Raw genomic sequence first — 17,693 nt, forward strand, 5'->3', positions numbered from 1 at the left:
AAGGACGGCTTTCACACACACTTATCTCTCGGAACTGAGCAAGTGGAGAGACGTTCGTTCATCTAGCACCAATGGAACGGGTAGCAGGAGACACTTTTTCTCTGCTTTCTCAGTCTGTTTCCTAGTGCCGGTTTGAAGTTCCTGCAGTTTTCACTGTAAAACCGAGTTGGAGCTAGTAACTCCCCATATATATTTATGGAAATGTGTTTGCACCTGAAAAGAAACTTTGTGTTCCCAAAAAGCTAGGTGAAGGACGGCTTTCACACACACATATCTCTCAGAACTGAGCAAGTGGAGAGACGTTCGTTCATCTAGCACCAAGGGAATGGGTTGCAGGAAACACTTTTCTCTGCTTTCTCAGTCTGTTTCCTAGTGCCGGTTTGAAGTTCCTGCAGTTTTCACTGTAAAACCGAGTTGGAGCTATTACCTCCCCATATATATGTATGGAATGGAGTTTGCACCTGAAAAGAAACTTTGTGTTCCCAACAAGCTAGGTGAAGGACGGCTTTCACACACACTTATCTCTCGGAACTGAGCAAGTGAAGAGACGTTCGTTCATCTAGGACCAAGGGAACGGGTTGCAGGAGACACTTTTTCTCTGCTTTCTCAGTCTGTTTCCTAGTGCCAGTTTGAAGTTCCTGCAGTTTTCACTGTAAAACCGAGTTGGAGCTAGTACCTCCCCATATATATGAATGGAATGGAGTTTGCAACTGAAAAGAAACTTTGTGTTCCCAACAAGCTAGGTGAATGACGGCTTTCACACACACTTATCTCTCGGAACTGAGCAATTGGAGAGACGTTCGTTCATCTAGCACCAAGGGAACGTGTTGCAGGAGACACTTTTTCTCTGCTTTCTCAGTCTGTTTCCTAGTGACGGTCTGATGTTCCTGCAGTTTTCACTTTAAAACCGAGTTGGAGCTAGTACCTCCCCATATATATGTTTGGAATGGAGTTTGCATCTGAAAAGAAACTTTGTGTTCCCAACAAGCTAGGTGAAGGACGGCTTTCACACACACTTATCTCTCAGAACTGAGCAAGTGGAGAGACGTTCGTTCATCTAGCACCAAGGGAACGTGTTGCAGGAGACACTTTTTCTCTGCTTTCTCAGTCTGTTTCCTAGTGCCGTTTGAAGTTCCTGCATTTTTCACTGTCAAAACGAGTTGGAGCTAGTACCTCCCCATATATATATATGGAATGGAGTTTGCAACTGAAAAGAAACTTTGTGTTCCCAACAAGCTTGTTGAAGGACGGCTTTCACACACACTTATCTCTCAGAACTGAGCAAGTGGAGAGACGTTCGTTCATCTAGCACCAAGGGAACCGGTTGCAGGAAACACTTTTCTCTGCTTTCTCAGTCTGTTTCCTAGTGCCGGTTTGAAGTTCCTGCAGTTTTCACTGTAAAACCGAGTTGGAGCTAGTACCTCCCCATATATATGTTTGGAATGGAGTTTTCATCTGAATAGAAACTTTGTGTTCCCAACAAGCTAGGTGAAGGACGGCTTTCACACACACTTATCTCTCGGAACTGAGCAAGTGGAGAGACGTTCGTTCATCTAGCACCAAGGGAACGTGTTGCAGGAGACACTTTTTCTCTGCTTTCTCAGTCTGTTTCCTAGTGCCGTTTGAAGTTCCTGCAGTTTTCACTGTCAAAACGAGTTGGAGCTAGTACCTCCCCATATATATGTATGGAATGGAGTTTGCACCTGAAAAGAAACTTTGTGTTCCCAACAAGCTAGGTGAAGGACGGCTTTCACACACACTTATCTCTCGGAACTGAGCAAGTGGAGAGACGTTCGTTCATCTAGGACCAAGGGAACGGTTTGCAGGAGACACTTTTTCTCTGCTTTCTCAGTCTGTTTCCTAGTGCCGGTTTGAAGTTCCTGCAGTTTTGACTGTAAAACCGAGTTGGAGCTAGTACCTCCCCATATATATGTTTGGAATGGAGTTTGCACCTGAAAAGAAACTTTGTGTTCCCAACAAGCTAGGTGAAGGACGGCTTTCACACACACTTTTCTTTCAGAACTGAGCAAGTGGAGAGACGTTCGTTCATCTACCACCAAGGGAACGGGTTGCAGGAGACACTTTTTCTCTGCTTTCTCAGTCTGTTTCCTAGTGCCGGTTTGAAGATCCTGCAGTTTTCACTGTAAAACCGAGTTGGAGCTTGTACCTCCCCTTATATATGTATGGAATGGAGTTTGCACCTGAAAAGAAACTTTGTGTTACCAACAAGCTAGGTGAAGTACGGCTTTCACACACACTTATCTCTCGGAACTGAGCAAGTGGAGAGACGTTCGTTCATCTAGCACCAAGGGAACGTGTTGCAGGAGACACTTTTTCTCTGCTTTCTCAGTCTGTTTCCTAGTGCCGGTTTGAAGTTCCTGCAGTTTTCACTGTCAAACCGAGTTGGAGCTAGTACCTCCCCATATATATGTATGGAATGGAGTTTGCAACTGAAAAGAAACTTTGTGTTCCCAACAAGCTAGGTGAAGGTCCGCTTTCACAGACACTTAACTCTCAGAACTGAGCAAGTGGAGAGACGTTCGTTCATCTAGGACCAAGGGAACGGGTTGCAGGAGACACTTTTTCTCTGCTTTCTCAGTCTGTTTCCTAGTGCCGGTTTGAAGTTCCTGCAGTTTTCACTGTAAAACCGAGTTGGAGCTAGTACCTCCCCATATATATGTATGGAATGGAGTTTGCAACTGAAAAGAAACTTTGTGTTCCCAACAAGCTAGGTGAATTACGGCTTTCACACACACTTATCTCTCGGAACTGAGCAATTGGAGAGACGTTCGTTCATCTAGCACCAAGGGAACGTGTTGCAGGAGACACTTTTTCTCTGCTTTCTCAGTCTGTTTCCTAGTGACGGTCTGATGTTCCTGCAGTTTTCACTTTAAAACCGAGTTGGAGCTAGTACCTCCCCATATATATGTTTGGAATGGAGTTTGCATCTGAAAAGAAACTTTGTGTTCCCAACAAGCAAGGTGAAGGACGGCTTTCACACACACTTATCTCTCAGAACTGAGCAAGTGGAGAGACGTTCGTTCATCTAGCACCAAGGGAACCGGTTGCAGGAAACACTTTTCTCTGCTTTCTCAGTCTGTTTCCTAGTGCCGGTTTGAAGTTCCTGCAGTTTTCACTGTAAAACCGAGTTGGAGCTATTACCTCCCCATATATATGTATGGAATGGAGTTTGCACCTGAAAAGAAACTTTGTGTTCCCAACAAGCTAGGTGAAGGACGGCTTTCATACACACTTATCTCTCGGAACTGAGGAAGTGGAGAGACGTTCGTTCATCTAGGACCAAGGGAACGGGTTGCAGGAGACACTTATTCTCTGTTTTCTCAGTCTGTTTCCTAGTGCCGGTTTGAAGTTCCTGCAGTTTTCACTGTAAAACCGAGTTGGAGCTAGTACTTCCCCATTTATATGTATGGAATGGAGTTGGCAACTGAAAAGAAACTTTGTGTTCCCAACAAGCTAGGTGAATGACGGCTTTCACACACACTTATCTCTCGGAACTGAGCAATTGGAGAGACGTTCGTTCATCTAGCACCAAGGGAACGTGTTGCAGGAGACACTTTTTCTCTGCTTTCTCAGTCTGTTTCCTAGTGACGGTCTGATGTTCCTGCAGTTTTCACTTTAAAACCGAGTTGGAGCTAGTACCTCCCCATATATATGTATGGAATGGAGTTTGCACCTGAAAAGAAACTTTGTGTTCCCAACAAGCTAGGTGAAGGACGGCTTTCACACACACTTATCTCTCAGAACTGAGCAAGTGGAGAGACGTTCGTTCATCTAGCACCAAGGGAACGTGTTGCAGGAGACACTTTTTCTCTGCTTTCTCAGTCTGTTTCCTAGTGCCGTTTGAAGTTCCTGCAGTTTTCACTGTCAAAACGAGTTGGAGCTAGTACCTCCCCATATATATGTATGGAATGGAGTTTGCAACTGAAAAGAAACTTTGTGTTCCCAACAAGCTAGGTGAAGGACGGCTTTCACACACACTTATCTCTCAGAACTGAGCAAGTGGAGAGACGTTCGTTCATCTAGCACCAAGGGAACGGGTTGCAGGAAACACTTTTCTCTGCTTTCTCAGTCTGTTTCCTAGTGCCTGTTTGAAGTTCCTGCAGTTTTCACTGTAAAACCGAGTTGGAGCTATTACCTCCCCATATATATGTATGGAATGGAGTTTGCACCTGAAAAGAAACTTTGTGTTCCCAACAAGCTAGGTGAAGGACGGCTTTCACACACACTTATCTCTCGGAACTGAGCAAGTGGAGAGACGTTCGTTCATCTAGGACCAAGGGAACGGTTTGCAGGAGACACTTTTTCTCTGCTTTCTCAGTCTGTTTCCTAGTGCCGGTTTCAAGTTCCTGCAGTTTTGACTGTAAAACCGAGTTGGAGCTAGTACCTCCCCATATATATGTATGGAATGGAGTTTGCAACTGAAAAGAAACTTTGTGTTCCCAACAAGCTAGGTGAATGACGGCTTTCACACACACTTATCTCTCGGAACTGAGCAATTGGAGAGACGTTCGTTCATCTAGCACCAAGGGAACGTGTTGCAGGAGACACTTTTTCTCTGCTTTCTCAGTCTGTTTCCTAGTGACGGTCTGATGTTCCTGCAGTTTTCACTTTAAAACCGAGTTGGAGCTAGTACCTCCCCATATATATGTTTGGAATGGAGTTTGCACCTGAAAAGAAACTTTGTGTTCCCAACAAGCTAGGTGAAGGACGGCTTTCACACACACTTTTCTTTCAGAACTGAGCAAGTGGAGAGACGTTCGTTCATCTAGCACCAAGGGAACGTGTTGCAGGAGACACTTTTTCTCTGCTTTCTCAGTCTGTTTCCTAGTGCCGGTTTGAAGTTCCTGCAGTTTTCACTGTCAAACCGAGTTGGAGCTAGTACCTCCCCATATATATGTATGGAATGGAGTTTGCAACTGAAAAGAAACTTTGTGTTCCCAACAAGCTAGGTGAAGGTCCGCTTTCACAGATACTTAACTCTCAGAACTGAGCAAGTGGAGAGACGTTCGTTCATCTAGCACCAAGGGTACGGGTTGCAGGAGACACTTTTTCTGTGCTTTCTCAGTCTGTTTCCTAGTGCCGGTTTGAAGTTCCTGCAGTTTTCACTGTAAAACCGAGTTGGAGCTAGTACCTCCCCATATATATGTATGGAATGGAGTTTGCAACTGAAAAGAAACTTTGTGTTCCCAACAAGCTAGGTGAAGGACGGCTTTCACACACAGTTATCTCTCAGAACTGAGCAAGTGGAGAGACGTTCGTTCATCTAGCACCAAGGGAACGGGTTGCAGGAGACACTTTTTCTCTGCTTTGTCAGTCTGTTTCCTTGTGCCGGTTTGAAGTTCCTGCAGTTTTCACTGTCAAACCGCGTTGGAGCTTGTACCTCCCCATATATATGTAAGGAATGGAGTTTGCAACTGAAAGAAACTTTGTGTTCCCAATAAGCTTGGTGAAGGACGGCTTTCACACACACTTATCTCTCAGAACTGAGCAAGTGGAGAGACGTTCGTTCATTTAGCCCCAAGGGAACGGGTTGCAGGAGACAATTTTTCTCTGCTTTCTCTGTCTGTTTCCTAGTGCCGGTTTGAAGTTCCTGCAGTTTTCACTGTCAAACCGAGTTGGAGCTTGTACCTACCCATATATATGTATGGAATGGAGTTTGCACCTGAAAAGAATCTTTGTGTTACCAAAAAGCTAGGTGAAGGACGGCTTTCACACACACTTATCTCTCGGAACTGAGCAAGTGGAGAGACGTTCGTTCATCTAGCACCAAGGGAACGTGTTGCAGGAGTCACTTTTCCTCTGCATTCTCAGTCTGTTTCCTAGTGCCGGTTTGAAGTTCCTGCAGTTTTCACTGTAAAACCGAGTTGGAGCTAGTACCTCCCCTTATATATGTATGGAATGGAGTTTGCACCTGAAAAGAAACTTTGTGTTCCCAACAAGCTAGGTGAAGAACGGCTTTCAAACACACTTATCTCTCGGAACTGAGCAAGTGGAGAGACGTTCGTTCATCTAGCACCGAGGGAACGGGTTGCAGGAGACACTTTTTCTCTGCTTTCTCAGTCTGTTTCCTAGTGCCGGTTTGAAGTTCCTGCAGTTTTCACTGTAAAACCGATTTGGAGCTAGTACCTCCCCTTATATATGTATGGAATGGAGTTTGCACCTGAAAAGAAACTTTGTGTTCCCAACAAGCTAGGTGAAGAACGGCTTTCACACACACTTATCTCTCAGAACTGAGCAAGTGGAGAGACGTTCGTTCATCTAGCACCAAGGGAACGGGTTGCAGGAGACACTTTTTCTCTGCTTTCTCAGTCTGTTTCCTAGTGCCGGTTTGAAGTTACTGCAGTTTTCACTGTCAAACCGAGTTGGAGCTTGTACCTACCCATATATATGTATGGAATGGAGTTTGCACCTGAAAAGAATCTTTGTGTTACCAAAAAGCTAGGTGAAGGACGGCTTTCACACACACTTATCTCTCGGAACTGAGCAAGTGGAGAGACGTTCGTTCATCTAGCACCAAGGGAACGTGTTGCAGGAGTCACTTTTCCTCTGCATTCTCAGTCTGTTTCCTAGTGCCGGTTTGAAGTTCCTGCAGTTTTAACTGTAAAACCGAGTTGGAGCTAGTACCTCCCCATATATATGTATGGAATGGAGTTTGCAACTGAAAAGGAACTTTGTGTTCCCAACAAGCTAGGTGAAGGACGGCTTTCAAACACACTTATCTCTCAGAACTGAGCAAGTGGAGAGACGTTCGTTCATCTAGCACCAAGGGAACGTGTTGCAGGAGACACTTTTTCTCTGCTTTCTCAGTCTGTTTCCTAGTGACGGTTTGAAGTTCCTGCAGTTTTCACTGTCAAACCGAGTTGGAGCTAGTACCTCCCCATATATATGTATGGAATGGAGTTTGCAACTGAAAAGAAAATTTGTGTTCCCAACAAGCTAGGTGAAGGACGGCTTTCACACACACTTATCTCTCAGAACTGAGCAAGTGGAGAGACGTTCGTTCATCTACCACCAAGGGAACGGGTTGCAGGAGACACTTTTTCTCTGCTTTCTCAGTCTGTTTCCTAGTGCCGGTTTGAAGTTCCTGCAGTTTTCACTGTCAAACCGAGTTGGAGCTTGTACCTACCCATATATATGTATGGAATGGAGTTTGCACCTGAAAAGAAACTTTGTGTTACCAACAAGCTAGGTGAAGGACGGCTTTCACACACACTTATCTCTCGGAACTGAGCAAGTGGAGAGACGTTCGTTCATCTAGCACCAAGGGAACGTGTTGCAGGAGACACTTTTTCTCTGCTTTCTCAGTCTGTTTCCTAGTGCCGGTTTGAAGTTCCTGCTGTTTTCACTGTCAAACCGAGTTGGAGTTAGTACCTAACCCCCATATATATGTATGGAATGGAGTTTGCAACTGAAAAGAAACTTTGTGTTCCCAACAAGCTAGGTGAAGGTCCGCTTTCACAGACACTTATCTCTCAGAACTGAGCAAGTGGAGAGACGTTCGTTCATCTAGCACCAAGGGAACGGGTTGCAGGAGACACTTTTTCTGTGCTTTCTCAGTCTGTTTCCTAGTGCCGGTTTGAAGTTCCTGCAGTTTTCACTGTAAAACCGAGTTGGAGCTAGTACCTCCCCATATATATGTATGGAATGGAGTTTGCAACTGAAAAGAAACTTTGTGTTCCCAACAAGCTAGGTGAAGGACGGCTTTCACACACACTTATCTCTCAGAACTGAGCAAGTGGAGAGACGTTCGTTCATCTAGCACCAAGGGAACCGGTTGCAGGAAACACTTTTCTCTGCTTTCTCAGTCTGTTTCCTAGTGCCGGTTTGAAGTTCCTGCAGTTTTCACTGTAAAACCGAGTTGGAGCTTTACCTCCCCATATATATGTATGGAATGGAGTTTGCACCTGAAAAGAAACTTTGTGTTCCCAACAAGCTAGGTGAAGGACGGCTTTCACACACACTTATCTCTCGGAACTGAGCAAGTGGAGAGACGTTCGTTCATCTAGGACCAAGGGAACGGGTTGCAGGAGACACTTTTTCTCTGTTTTCTCAGTCTGTTTCCTAGTGCCGGTTTGAAGTTCCTGCAGTTTTCACTGTAAAACCGAGTTGGAGCTAGTACCTCCCCATATATATGTTTGGAATGGAGTTTTCATCTGAATAGAAACTTTGTGTTCCCAACAAGCTAGGTGAAGGACGGCTTTCACACACACTTATCTCTCAGAACTGAGCAAGTGGAGAAACGTTCGTTCATCTAGCACCAAGGGAACGTGTTGCAGGAGACACTTTTTCTCTGCTTTCTCAGTCTGTTTCCTAGTGCCGTTTGAAGTTCCTGCAGTTTTCACTGTCAAAACGAGTTGGAGCTAGTACCTCCCCATATATATGTATGGAATGGAGTTTGCACCTGAAAAGAAACTTTGTGTTCCCAACAAGCTAGGTGAAGGACGGCTTTCACACACACTTATCTCTCGGAACTGAGCAAGTGGAGAGACGTTCGTTCATCTAGGACCAAGGGAACGGTTTGCAGGAGACACTTTTTCTCTGCTTTCTCAGTCTGTTTCCTAGTGCCGGTTTGAAGTTCCTGCAGTTTTGACTGTAAAACCGAGTTGGAGCTAGTACCTCCCCATATATATGTTTGGAATGGAGTTTGCACCTGAAAAGAAACTTTGTGTTCCCAACAAGCTAGGTGAAGGACGGCTTTCACACACACTTTTCTTTCAGAACTGAGCAAGTGGAGAGACGTTCGTTCATCTACCACCAAGGGAACGGGTTGCAGGAGACACTTTTTCTCTGCTTTCTCAGTCTGTTTCCTAGTGCCGGTTTGAAGATCCTGCAGTTTTCACTGTAAAACCGAGTTGGAGCTTGTACCTCCCCTTATATATGTATGGAATGGAGTTTGCACCTGAAAAGAAACTTTGTGTTACCAACAAGCTAGGTGAAGTACGGCTTTCACACACACTTATCTCTCGGAACTGAGCAAGTGGAGAGACGTTCGTTCATCTAGCACCAAGGGAACGTGTTGCAGGAGACACTTTTTCTCTGCTTTCTCAGTCTGTTTCCTAGTGCCGGTTTGAAGTTCCTGCAGTTTTCACTGTCAAACCGAGTTGGAGCTAGTACCTCCCCATATATATGTATGGAATGGAGTTTGCAACTGAAAAGAAACTTTGTGTTCCCAACAAGCTAGGTGAAGGTCCGCTTTCACAGACACTTAACTCTCAGAACTGAGCAAGTGGAGAGACGTTCGTTCATCTAGGACCAAGGGAACGGGTTGCAGGAGACACTTTTTCTCTGCTTTCTCAGTCTGTTTCCTAGTGCCGGTTTGAAGTTCCTGCAGTTTTCACTGTAAAACCGAGTTGGAGCTAGTACCTCCCCATATATATGTATGGAATGGAGTTTGCAACTGAAAAGAAACTTTGTGTTCCCAACAAGCTAGGTGAATTACGGCTTTCACACACACTTATCTCTCGGAACTGAGCAATTGGAGAGACGTTCGTTCATCTAGCACCAAGGGAACGTGTTGCAGGAGACACTTTTTCTCTGCTTTCTCAGTCTGTTTCCTAGTGACGGTCTGATGTTCCTGCAGTTTTCACTTTAAAACCGAGTTGGAGCTAGTACCTCCCCATATATATGTTTGGAATGGAGTTTGCATCTGAAAAGAAACTTTGTGTTCCCAACAAGCAAGGTGAAGGACGGCTTTCACACACACTTATCTCTCAGAACTGAGCAAGTGGAGAGACGTTCGTTCATCTAGCACCAAGGGAACCGGTTGCAGGAAACACTTTTCTCTGCTTTCTCAGTCTGTTTCCTAGTGCCGGTTTGAAGTTCCTGCAGTTTTCACTGTAAAACCGAGTTGGAGCTATTACCTCCCCATATATATGTATGGAATGGAGTTTGCACCTGAAAAGAAACTTTGTGTTCCCAACAAGCTAGGTGAAGGACGGCTTTCACACACACTTATCTCTCGGAACTGAGGAAGTGGAGAGACGTTCGTTCATCTAGGACCAAGGGAACGGGTTGCAGGAGACACTTATTCTCTGTTTTCTCAGTCTGTTTCCTAGTGCCGGTTTGAAGTTCCTGCAGTTTTCACTGTAAAACCGAGTTGGAGCTAGTACTTCCCCATTTATATGTATGGAATGGAGTTGGCAACTGAAAAGAAACTTTGTGTTCCCAACAAGCTAGGTGAATGACGGCTTTCACACACACTTATCTCTCGGAACTGAGCAATTGGAGAGACGTTCGTTCATCTAGCACCAAGGGAACGTGTTGCAGGAGACACTTTTTCTCTGCTTTCTCAGTCTGTTTCCTAGTGACGGTCTGATGTTCCTGCAGTTTTCACTTTAAAACCGAGTTGGAGCTAGTACCTCCCCATATATATGTATGGAATGGAGTTTGCACCTGAAAAGAAACTTTGTGTTCCCAACAAGCTAGGTGAAGGACGGCTTTCACACACACTTATCTCTCAGAACTGAGCAAGTGGAGAGACGTTCGTTCATCTAGCACCAAGGGAACGTGTTGCAGGAGACACTTTTTCTCTGCTTTCTCAGTCTGTTTCCTAGTGCCGTTTGAAGTTCCTGCAGTTTTCACTGTCAAAACGAGTTGGAGCTAGTACCTCCCCATATATATGTATGGAATGGAGTTTGCAACTGAAAAGAAACTTTGTGTTCCCAACAAGCTAGGTGAAGGACGGCTTTCACACACACTTATCTCTCAGAACTGAGCAAGTGGAGAGACGTTCGTTCATCTAGCACCAAGGGAACGGGTTGCAGGAAACACTTTTCTCTGCTTTCTCAGTCTGTTTCCTAGTGCCTGTTTGAAGTTCCTGCAGTTTTCACTGTAAAACCGAGTTGGAGCTATTACCTCCCCATATATATGTATGGAATGGAGTTTGCACCTGAAAAGAAACTTTGTGTTCCCAACAAGCTAGGTGAAGGACGGCTTTCACACACACTTATCTCTCGGAACTGAGCAAGTGGAGAGACGTTCGTTCATCTAGGACCAAGGGAACGGTTTGCAGGAGACACTTTTTCTCTGCTTTCTCAGTCTGTTTCCTAGTGCCGGTTTCAAGTTCCTGCAGTTTTGACTGTAAAACCGAGTTGGAGCTAGTACCTCCCCATATATATGTATGGAATGGAGTTTGCAACTGAAAAGAAACTTTGTGTTCCCAACAAGCTAGGTGAATGACGGCTTTCACACACACTTATCTCTCGGAACTGAGCAATTGGAGAGACGTTCGTTCATCTAGCACCAAGGGAACGTGTTGCAGGAGACACTTTTTCTCTGCTTTCTCAGTCTGTTTCCTAGTGACGGTCTGATGTTCCTGCAGTTTTCACTTTAAAACCGAGTTGGAGCTAGTACCTCCCCATATATATGTTTGGAATGGAGTTTGCACCTGAAAAGAAACTTTGTGTTCCCAACAAGCTAGGTGAAGGACGGCTTTCACACACACTTTTCTTTCAGAACTGAGCAAGTGGAGAGACGTTCGTTCATCTAGCACCAAGGGAACGTGTTGCAGGAGACACTTTTTCTCTGCTTTCTCAGTCTGTTTCCTAGTGCCGGTTTGAAGTTCCTGCAGTTTTCACTGTCAAACCGAGTTGGAGCTAGTACCTCCCCATATATATGTATGGAATGGAGTTTGCAACAGAAAAGAAACTTTGTGTTCCCAACAAGCTAGGTGAAGGTCCGCTTTCACAGATACTTAACTCTCAGAACTGAGCAAGTGGAGAGACGTTCGTTCATCTAGCACCAAGGGAACGGGTTGCAGGAGACACTTTTTCTGTGCTTTCTCAGTCTGTTTCCTAGTGCCGGTTTGAAGTTCCTGCAGTTTTCACTGTAAAACCGAGTTGGAGCTAGTACCTCCCCATATATATGTATGGAATGGAGTTTGCAACTGAAAAGAAACTTTGTGTTCCCAACAAGCTAGGTGAAGGACGGCTTTCACACACAGTTATCTCTCAGAACTGAGCAAGTGGAGAGACGTTCGTTCATCTAGCACCAAGGGAACGGGTTGCAGGAGACACTTTTTCTCTGCTTTGTCAGTCTGTTTCCTTGTGCCGGTTTGAAGTTCCTGCAGTTTTCACTGTCAAACCGCGTTGGAGCTTGTACCTCCCCATATATATGTAAGGAATGGAGTTTGCAACTGAAAGAAACTTTGTGTTCCCAATAAGCTTGGTGAAGGACGGCTTTCACACACACTTATCTCTCAGAACTGAGCAAGTGGAGAGACGTTCGTTCATTTAGCCCCAAGGGAACCGGTTGCAGGAGACAATTTTTCTCTGCTTTCTCTGTCTGTTTCCTAGTGCCGGTTTGAAGTTCCTGCAGTTTTCACTGTCAAACCGAGTTGGAGCTTGTACCTACCCATATATATGTATGGAATGGAGTTTGCACCTGAAAAGAATCTTTGTGTTACCAAAAAGCTAGGTGAAGGACGGCTTTCACACACACTTATCTCTCGGAACTGAGCAAGTGGAGAGACGTTCGTTCATCTAGCACCAAGGGAACGTGTTGCAGGAGTCACTTTTCCTCTGCATTCTCAGTCTGTTTCCTTCTGCCGGTTTGAAGTTCCTGCAGTTTTCACTGTAAAACCGAGTTGGAGCTAGTACCTCCCCTTATATATGTATGGAATGGAGTTTGCACCTGAAAAGAAACTTTGTGTTCCCAACAAGCTAGGTGAAGAACGGCTTTCAAACACACTTATCTCTCGGAACTGAGCAAGTGGAGAGACGTTCGTTCATCTAGCACCAAGGGAACGGGTTGCAGGAGACACTTTTTCTCTGCTTTCTCAGTCTGTTTCCTAGTGCCGGTTTGAAGTTCCTGCAGTTTTCACTGTAAAACCGATTTGGAGCTAGTACCTCCCCTTATATATGTATGGAATGGAGTTTGCACCTGAAAAGAAACTTTGTGTTCCCAACAAGCTAGGTGAAGAACGGCTTTCACACACACTTATCTCTCAGAACTGAGCAAGTGGAGAGACGTTCGTTCATCTAGCACCAAGGGAACGGGTTGCAGGAGACACTTTTTCTCTGCTTTCTCAGTCTGTTTCCTAGTGCCGGTTTGAAGTTACTGCAGTTTTCACTGTCAAACCGAGTTGGAGCTTGTACCTACCCATATATATGTATGGAATGGAGTTTGCACCTGAAAAGAATCTTTGTGTTACCAAAAAGCTAGGTGAAGGACGGCTTTCACACACACTTATCTCTCGGAACTGAGCAAGTGGAGAGACGTTCGTTCATCTAGCACCAAGGGAACGTGTTGCAGGAGTCACTTTTCCTCTGCATTCTCAGTCTGTTTCCTAGTGCCGGTTTGAAGTTCCTGCAGTTTTAACTGTAAAACCGAGTTGGAGCTAGTACCTCCCCATATATATGTATGGAATGGAGTTTGCAACTGAAAAGGAACTTTGTGTTCCCAACAAGCTAGGTGAAGGACGGCTTTCAAACACACTTATCTCTCAGAACTGAGCAAGTGGAGAGACGTTCGTTCATCTAGCACCAAGGGAACGTGTTGCAGGAGACACTTTTTCTCTGCTTTCTCAGTCTGTTTCCTAGTGACGGTTTGAAGTTCCTGCAGTTTTCACTGTCAAACCGAGTTGGAGCTAGTACCTCCCCATATATATGTATGGAATGGAGTTTGCAACTGAAAAGAAAATTTGTGTTCCCAACAAGCTAGGTGAAGGACGGCTTTCACACACACTTATCTCTCAGAACTGAGCAAGTGGAGAGACGTTCGTTCATCTACCACCAAGGGAACGGGTTGCAGGAGACACTTTTTCTCTGTTTCTCAGTCTGTTTCCTAGTGCCGGTTTGAAGTTCCTGCAGTTTTCACTGTCAAACCGAGTTGGAGCTTGTACCTACCCATATATATGTATGGAATGGAGTTTGCACCTGAAAAGAAACTTTGTGTTACCAACAAGCTAGGTGAAGGACGGCTTTCACACACACTTATCTCTCGGAACTGAGCAAGTGGAGAGACGTTCGTTCATCTAGCACCAAGGGAACGTGTTGCAGGAGACACTTTTTCTCTGCTTTCTCAGTCTGTTTCCTAGTGCCGGTTTGAAGTTCCTGCTGTTTTCACTGTCAAACCGAGTTGGAGCTAGTACCTAACCCCCATATATATGTATGGAATGGAGTTTGCAACTGAAAAGAAACTTTGTGTTCCCAACAAGCTAGGTGAAGGTCCGCTTTCACAGACACTTATCTCTCAGAACTGAGCAAGTGGAGAGACGTTCGTTCATCTAGCACCAAGGGAACGGGTTGCAGGAGACACTTTTTCTGTGCTTTCTCAGTCTGTTTCCTAGTGCCGGTTTGAAGTTCCTGCAGTTTTCACTGTAAAACCGAGTTGGAGCTAGTACCTCCCCATATATATGTATGGAATGGAGTTTGCAACTGAAAAGAAACTTTGTGTTCCCAACAAGCTAGGTGAAGGACGGCTTTCACACACAGTTATCTCTCAGAACTGAGCAAGTGGAGAGACGTTCGTTCATCTAGCACCAAGGGAACGGGTTGCAGGAGACACTATTTCTCTGCTTTCTCAGTCTGTTTCCTTGTGCCGGTTTGAAGTTCCTGCAGTTTTCACTGTCAAACCGAGTTGGAGCTAGTACCTCCCCATATATATGTAAGGAATGGAGTTTGCACCTGAAAAGAAAATTTGTGTTCCCAACAAACTAGGTGAAGGACGGCTTTCACACACACTTATCTCTCAGAACTGAGCAAGTGGAGAGACGTTCGTTCATCTAGCACCAAGGGAACGGGTTGCAGGAGACACTTTTTCTCTGCTTTCTCAGTCTGTTTCCTAGTGCCGGTTTGAAGTTCCTTCCGTTTTCACTATAAAACCGAGTTGGAGCTAGTACCTCTCCATATATATGTATGGAATGGAGTTTGCACCTGAAAAGAAACTTTGTGTTCCCAACAAGCTAGGTGAAGGACCGCTTTCACACACACTTATCTCTCAGAACTGAGCAAGTGGAGAGACGTTCGTTCATCTAGCACCAAGGGAACGTGTTGCAGGAGACACTTTTTCTCTGCTTTCTCAGTCTGTTTCCTAGTGCCGTTTGAAGTTCCTGCAGTTTTCACTGTCAAAACGAGTTGGAGCTAGTACCTCCCCATATATATGTATGGAATGGAGTTTGCAACTGAAAAGAAAATTTGTGTTCCCAACAAGCTAGGTGAAGGACGGCTTTCACACACACTTATCTCTCAGAACTGAGCAAGTGGAGAGACGTTCGTTCATCTAGCACCAAGGGAACGGGTTGCAGGAGACACTTTTTCTCTGCTTTCTCAGTCTGTTTCCTAGTGCCGGTTTGAAGTTCCTGCAGTTTTCACTGTCAAACCGAGTTGGAGCTTGTACCTACCCATATATATGTATGGAATGGAGTTTGCACCTGAAAAGAAACTTTGTGTTACCAACAAGCTAGGTGAAGGACGGCTTTCACACACACTTATCTCTCAGAACTGAGCAAGTGGAGAGACGTTCGTTCATCTAGCACCAAGGGAACGTGTTGCAGGAGACACTTTTTCTCTGCTTTCTCAGTCTGTTTCCTAGTGCCGGTTTGAAGTTCCTGCTGTTTTCACTGTCAAACCGAGTTGGAGCTAGTACCTAACCCCCATATATATGTATGGAATGGAGTTTGCAACTGAAAAGAAACTTTGTGTTCCCAACAAGCTAGGTGAAGGTCCGCTTTCACAGACACTTAACTCTCAGAACTGAGCAAGTGGAGAGACGTTCGTTCATCTAGCACCAAGGGAACGGGTTGCAGGAGACACTTTTTCTGTGCTTTCTCAGTCTGTTTCCTAGTGCCGGTTTGAAGTTCCTGCAGTTTTCACTGTAAAACCGAGTTGGAGCTAGTACCTCCCCATATATATGTATGGAATGGAGTTTGCAACTGAAAAGAAACTTTGTGTTCCCAACAAGCTAGGTGAAGGACGGCTTTCACACACAGTTATCTCTCAGAACTGAGCAAGTGGAGAGACGTTCTTTCATCTAGCACCAAGGGAACGGGTTGCAGGAGACACTATTTCTCTGCTTTCTCAGTCTGTTTCCTTGTGCCGGTTTGAAGTTCCTGCAGTTTTCACTGTCAAACCGAGTTGGAGCTAGTACCTCCCCATATATATGTAAGGAATGGAGTTTGCAACTGAAAAGAAACTTTGTGTTACCAACAAGCTAGGTGAAGGACGGCTTTCACACACACTTATCTCTCAGAACTGAGCAAGTGGAGAGACGTTCGTTCATCTAGCACCAAGGGAACGGGTTGCAGGAGACACTTTTTCTCTGCTTTCTCAGTCTGTTTCCTAGTGCCGGTTTGAAGTTCCTTCCGTTTTCACTATAAAACCGAGTTGGAGCTAGTACCTCTCCATATATATGTATGGAATGGAGTTTGCACCTGAAAAGAAACTTTGTGTTCCCAACAAGCTAGGTGAAGGACCGCTTTCACACACACTTATCTCTCAGAACTGAGCAAGTGGAGAGACGTTCGTTCATCTAGCACCAAGGGAACGTGTTGCAGGAGACACTTTTTCTCTGCTTTCTCAGTCTGTTTCCTAGTGCCGTTTGAAGTTCCTGCAGTTTTCACTGTCAAAACGAGTTGGAGCTAGTACCTCCCCATATATATGTATGGAATGGAGTTTGCAACTGAAAAGAAAATTTGTGTTCCTAACAAGCTAGGTGAAGGACGGCTTTCACACACACTTATCTCTCAGAACTGAGCAAGTGGAGAGACGTTCGTTCATCTAGCACCAAGGGAACGTGTTGCAGGAGACACTTTTTCTCTGCTTTCTCAGTCTGTTACCAAGTGCCGTTTGAAGTTCCTGCAGTTTTCACTGTCCAAACGAGTTGGAGCTAGTACCTCCCCATATATATGTATGGAATGGAGTTTGCAACTGAAAAGAAAATTTGTGTTCCCAACAAGCTAGGTGAAGGACGGCTTTCACACACACTTATCTCTCAGAACTGAGCAAGTGGAGAGACGTTCGTTCATCTACCACCAAGGGAACGGGTTGCAGGAGACACTTTTTCTCTGCTTTCTCAGTCTGTTTCCTAGTGCCGGTTTGAAGTTCCTGCAGTTTTCACTGTCAAACCGAGTTGGAGCTTGTACCTACCCATATATATGTATGGAATGGAGTTTGCACCTGAAAAGAAACTTTGTGTTACCAACAAGCTAGGTGAAGGACGGCTTTCACACACAATTATCTCTCGGAACTGAGCAAGTGGAGAGACGTTCGTTCATCTAGCACCAAGGGAACGTGTTGCAGGAGACACTTTTTCTCTGCTTTCTCAGTCTGTTTCCTAGTGCCGGTTTGAAGTTCCTGCTGTTTTCACTGTCAAACCGAGTTGGAGCTAGTACCTAACCCCCATATATATGTATGGAATGGAGTTTGCAACTGAAAAGAAACTTTGTGTTCCCAACAAGCAAGGTGAAGGACGGCTTTCACACACACTTATCTCTCAGAACTGAGCAAGTGGAGAGACGTTCGTTCATCTAGCACCAAGGGAACCGGTTGCAGGAAACACTTTTCTCTGCTTTCTCAGTCTGTTTCCTAGTGCCGGTTTGAAGTTCCTGCAGTTTTCACTGTAAAACCGAGTTGGAGCTATTACCTCCCCATATATATGTATGGAATGGAGTTTGCACCTGAAAAGAAACTTTGTGTTCCCAACAAGCTAGGTGAAGGACGGCTTTCACACACACT

The sequence above is a fragment of the Camelus dromedarius genome, chromosome 11, assembly GCF_036321535.1.
Source record: "Camelus dromedarius isolate mCamDro1 chromosome 11, mCamDro1.pat, whole genome shotgun sequence".
NCBI lineage: Eukaryota > Metazoa > Chordata > Mammalia > Artiodactyla > Camelidae > Camelus > Camelus dromedarius.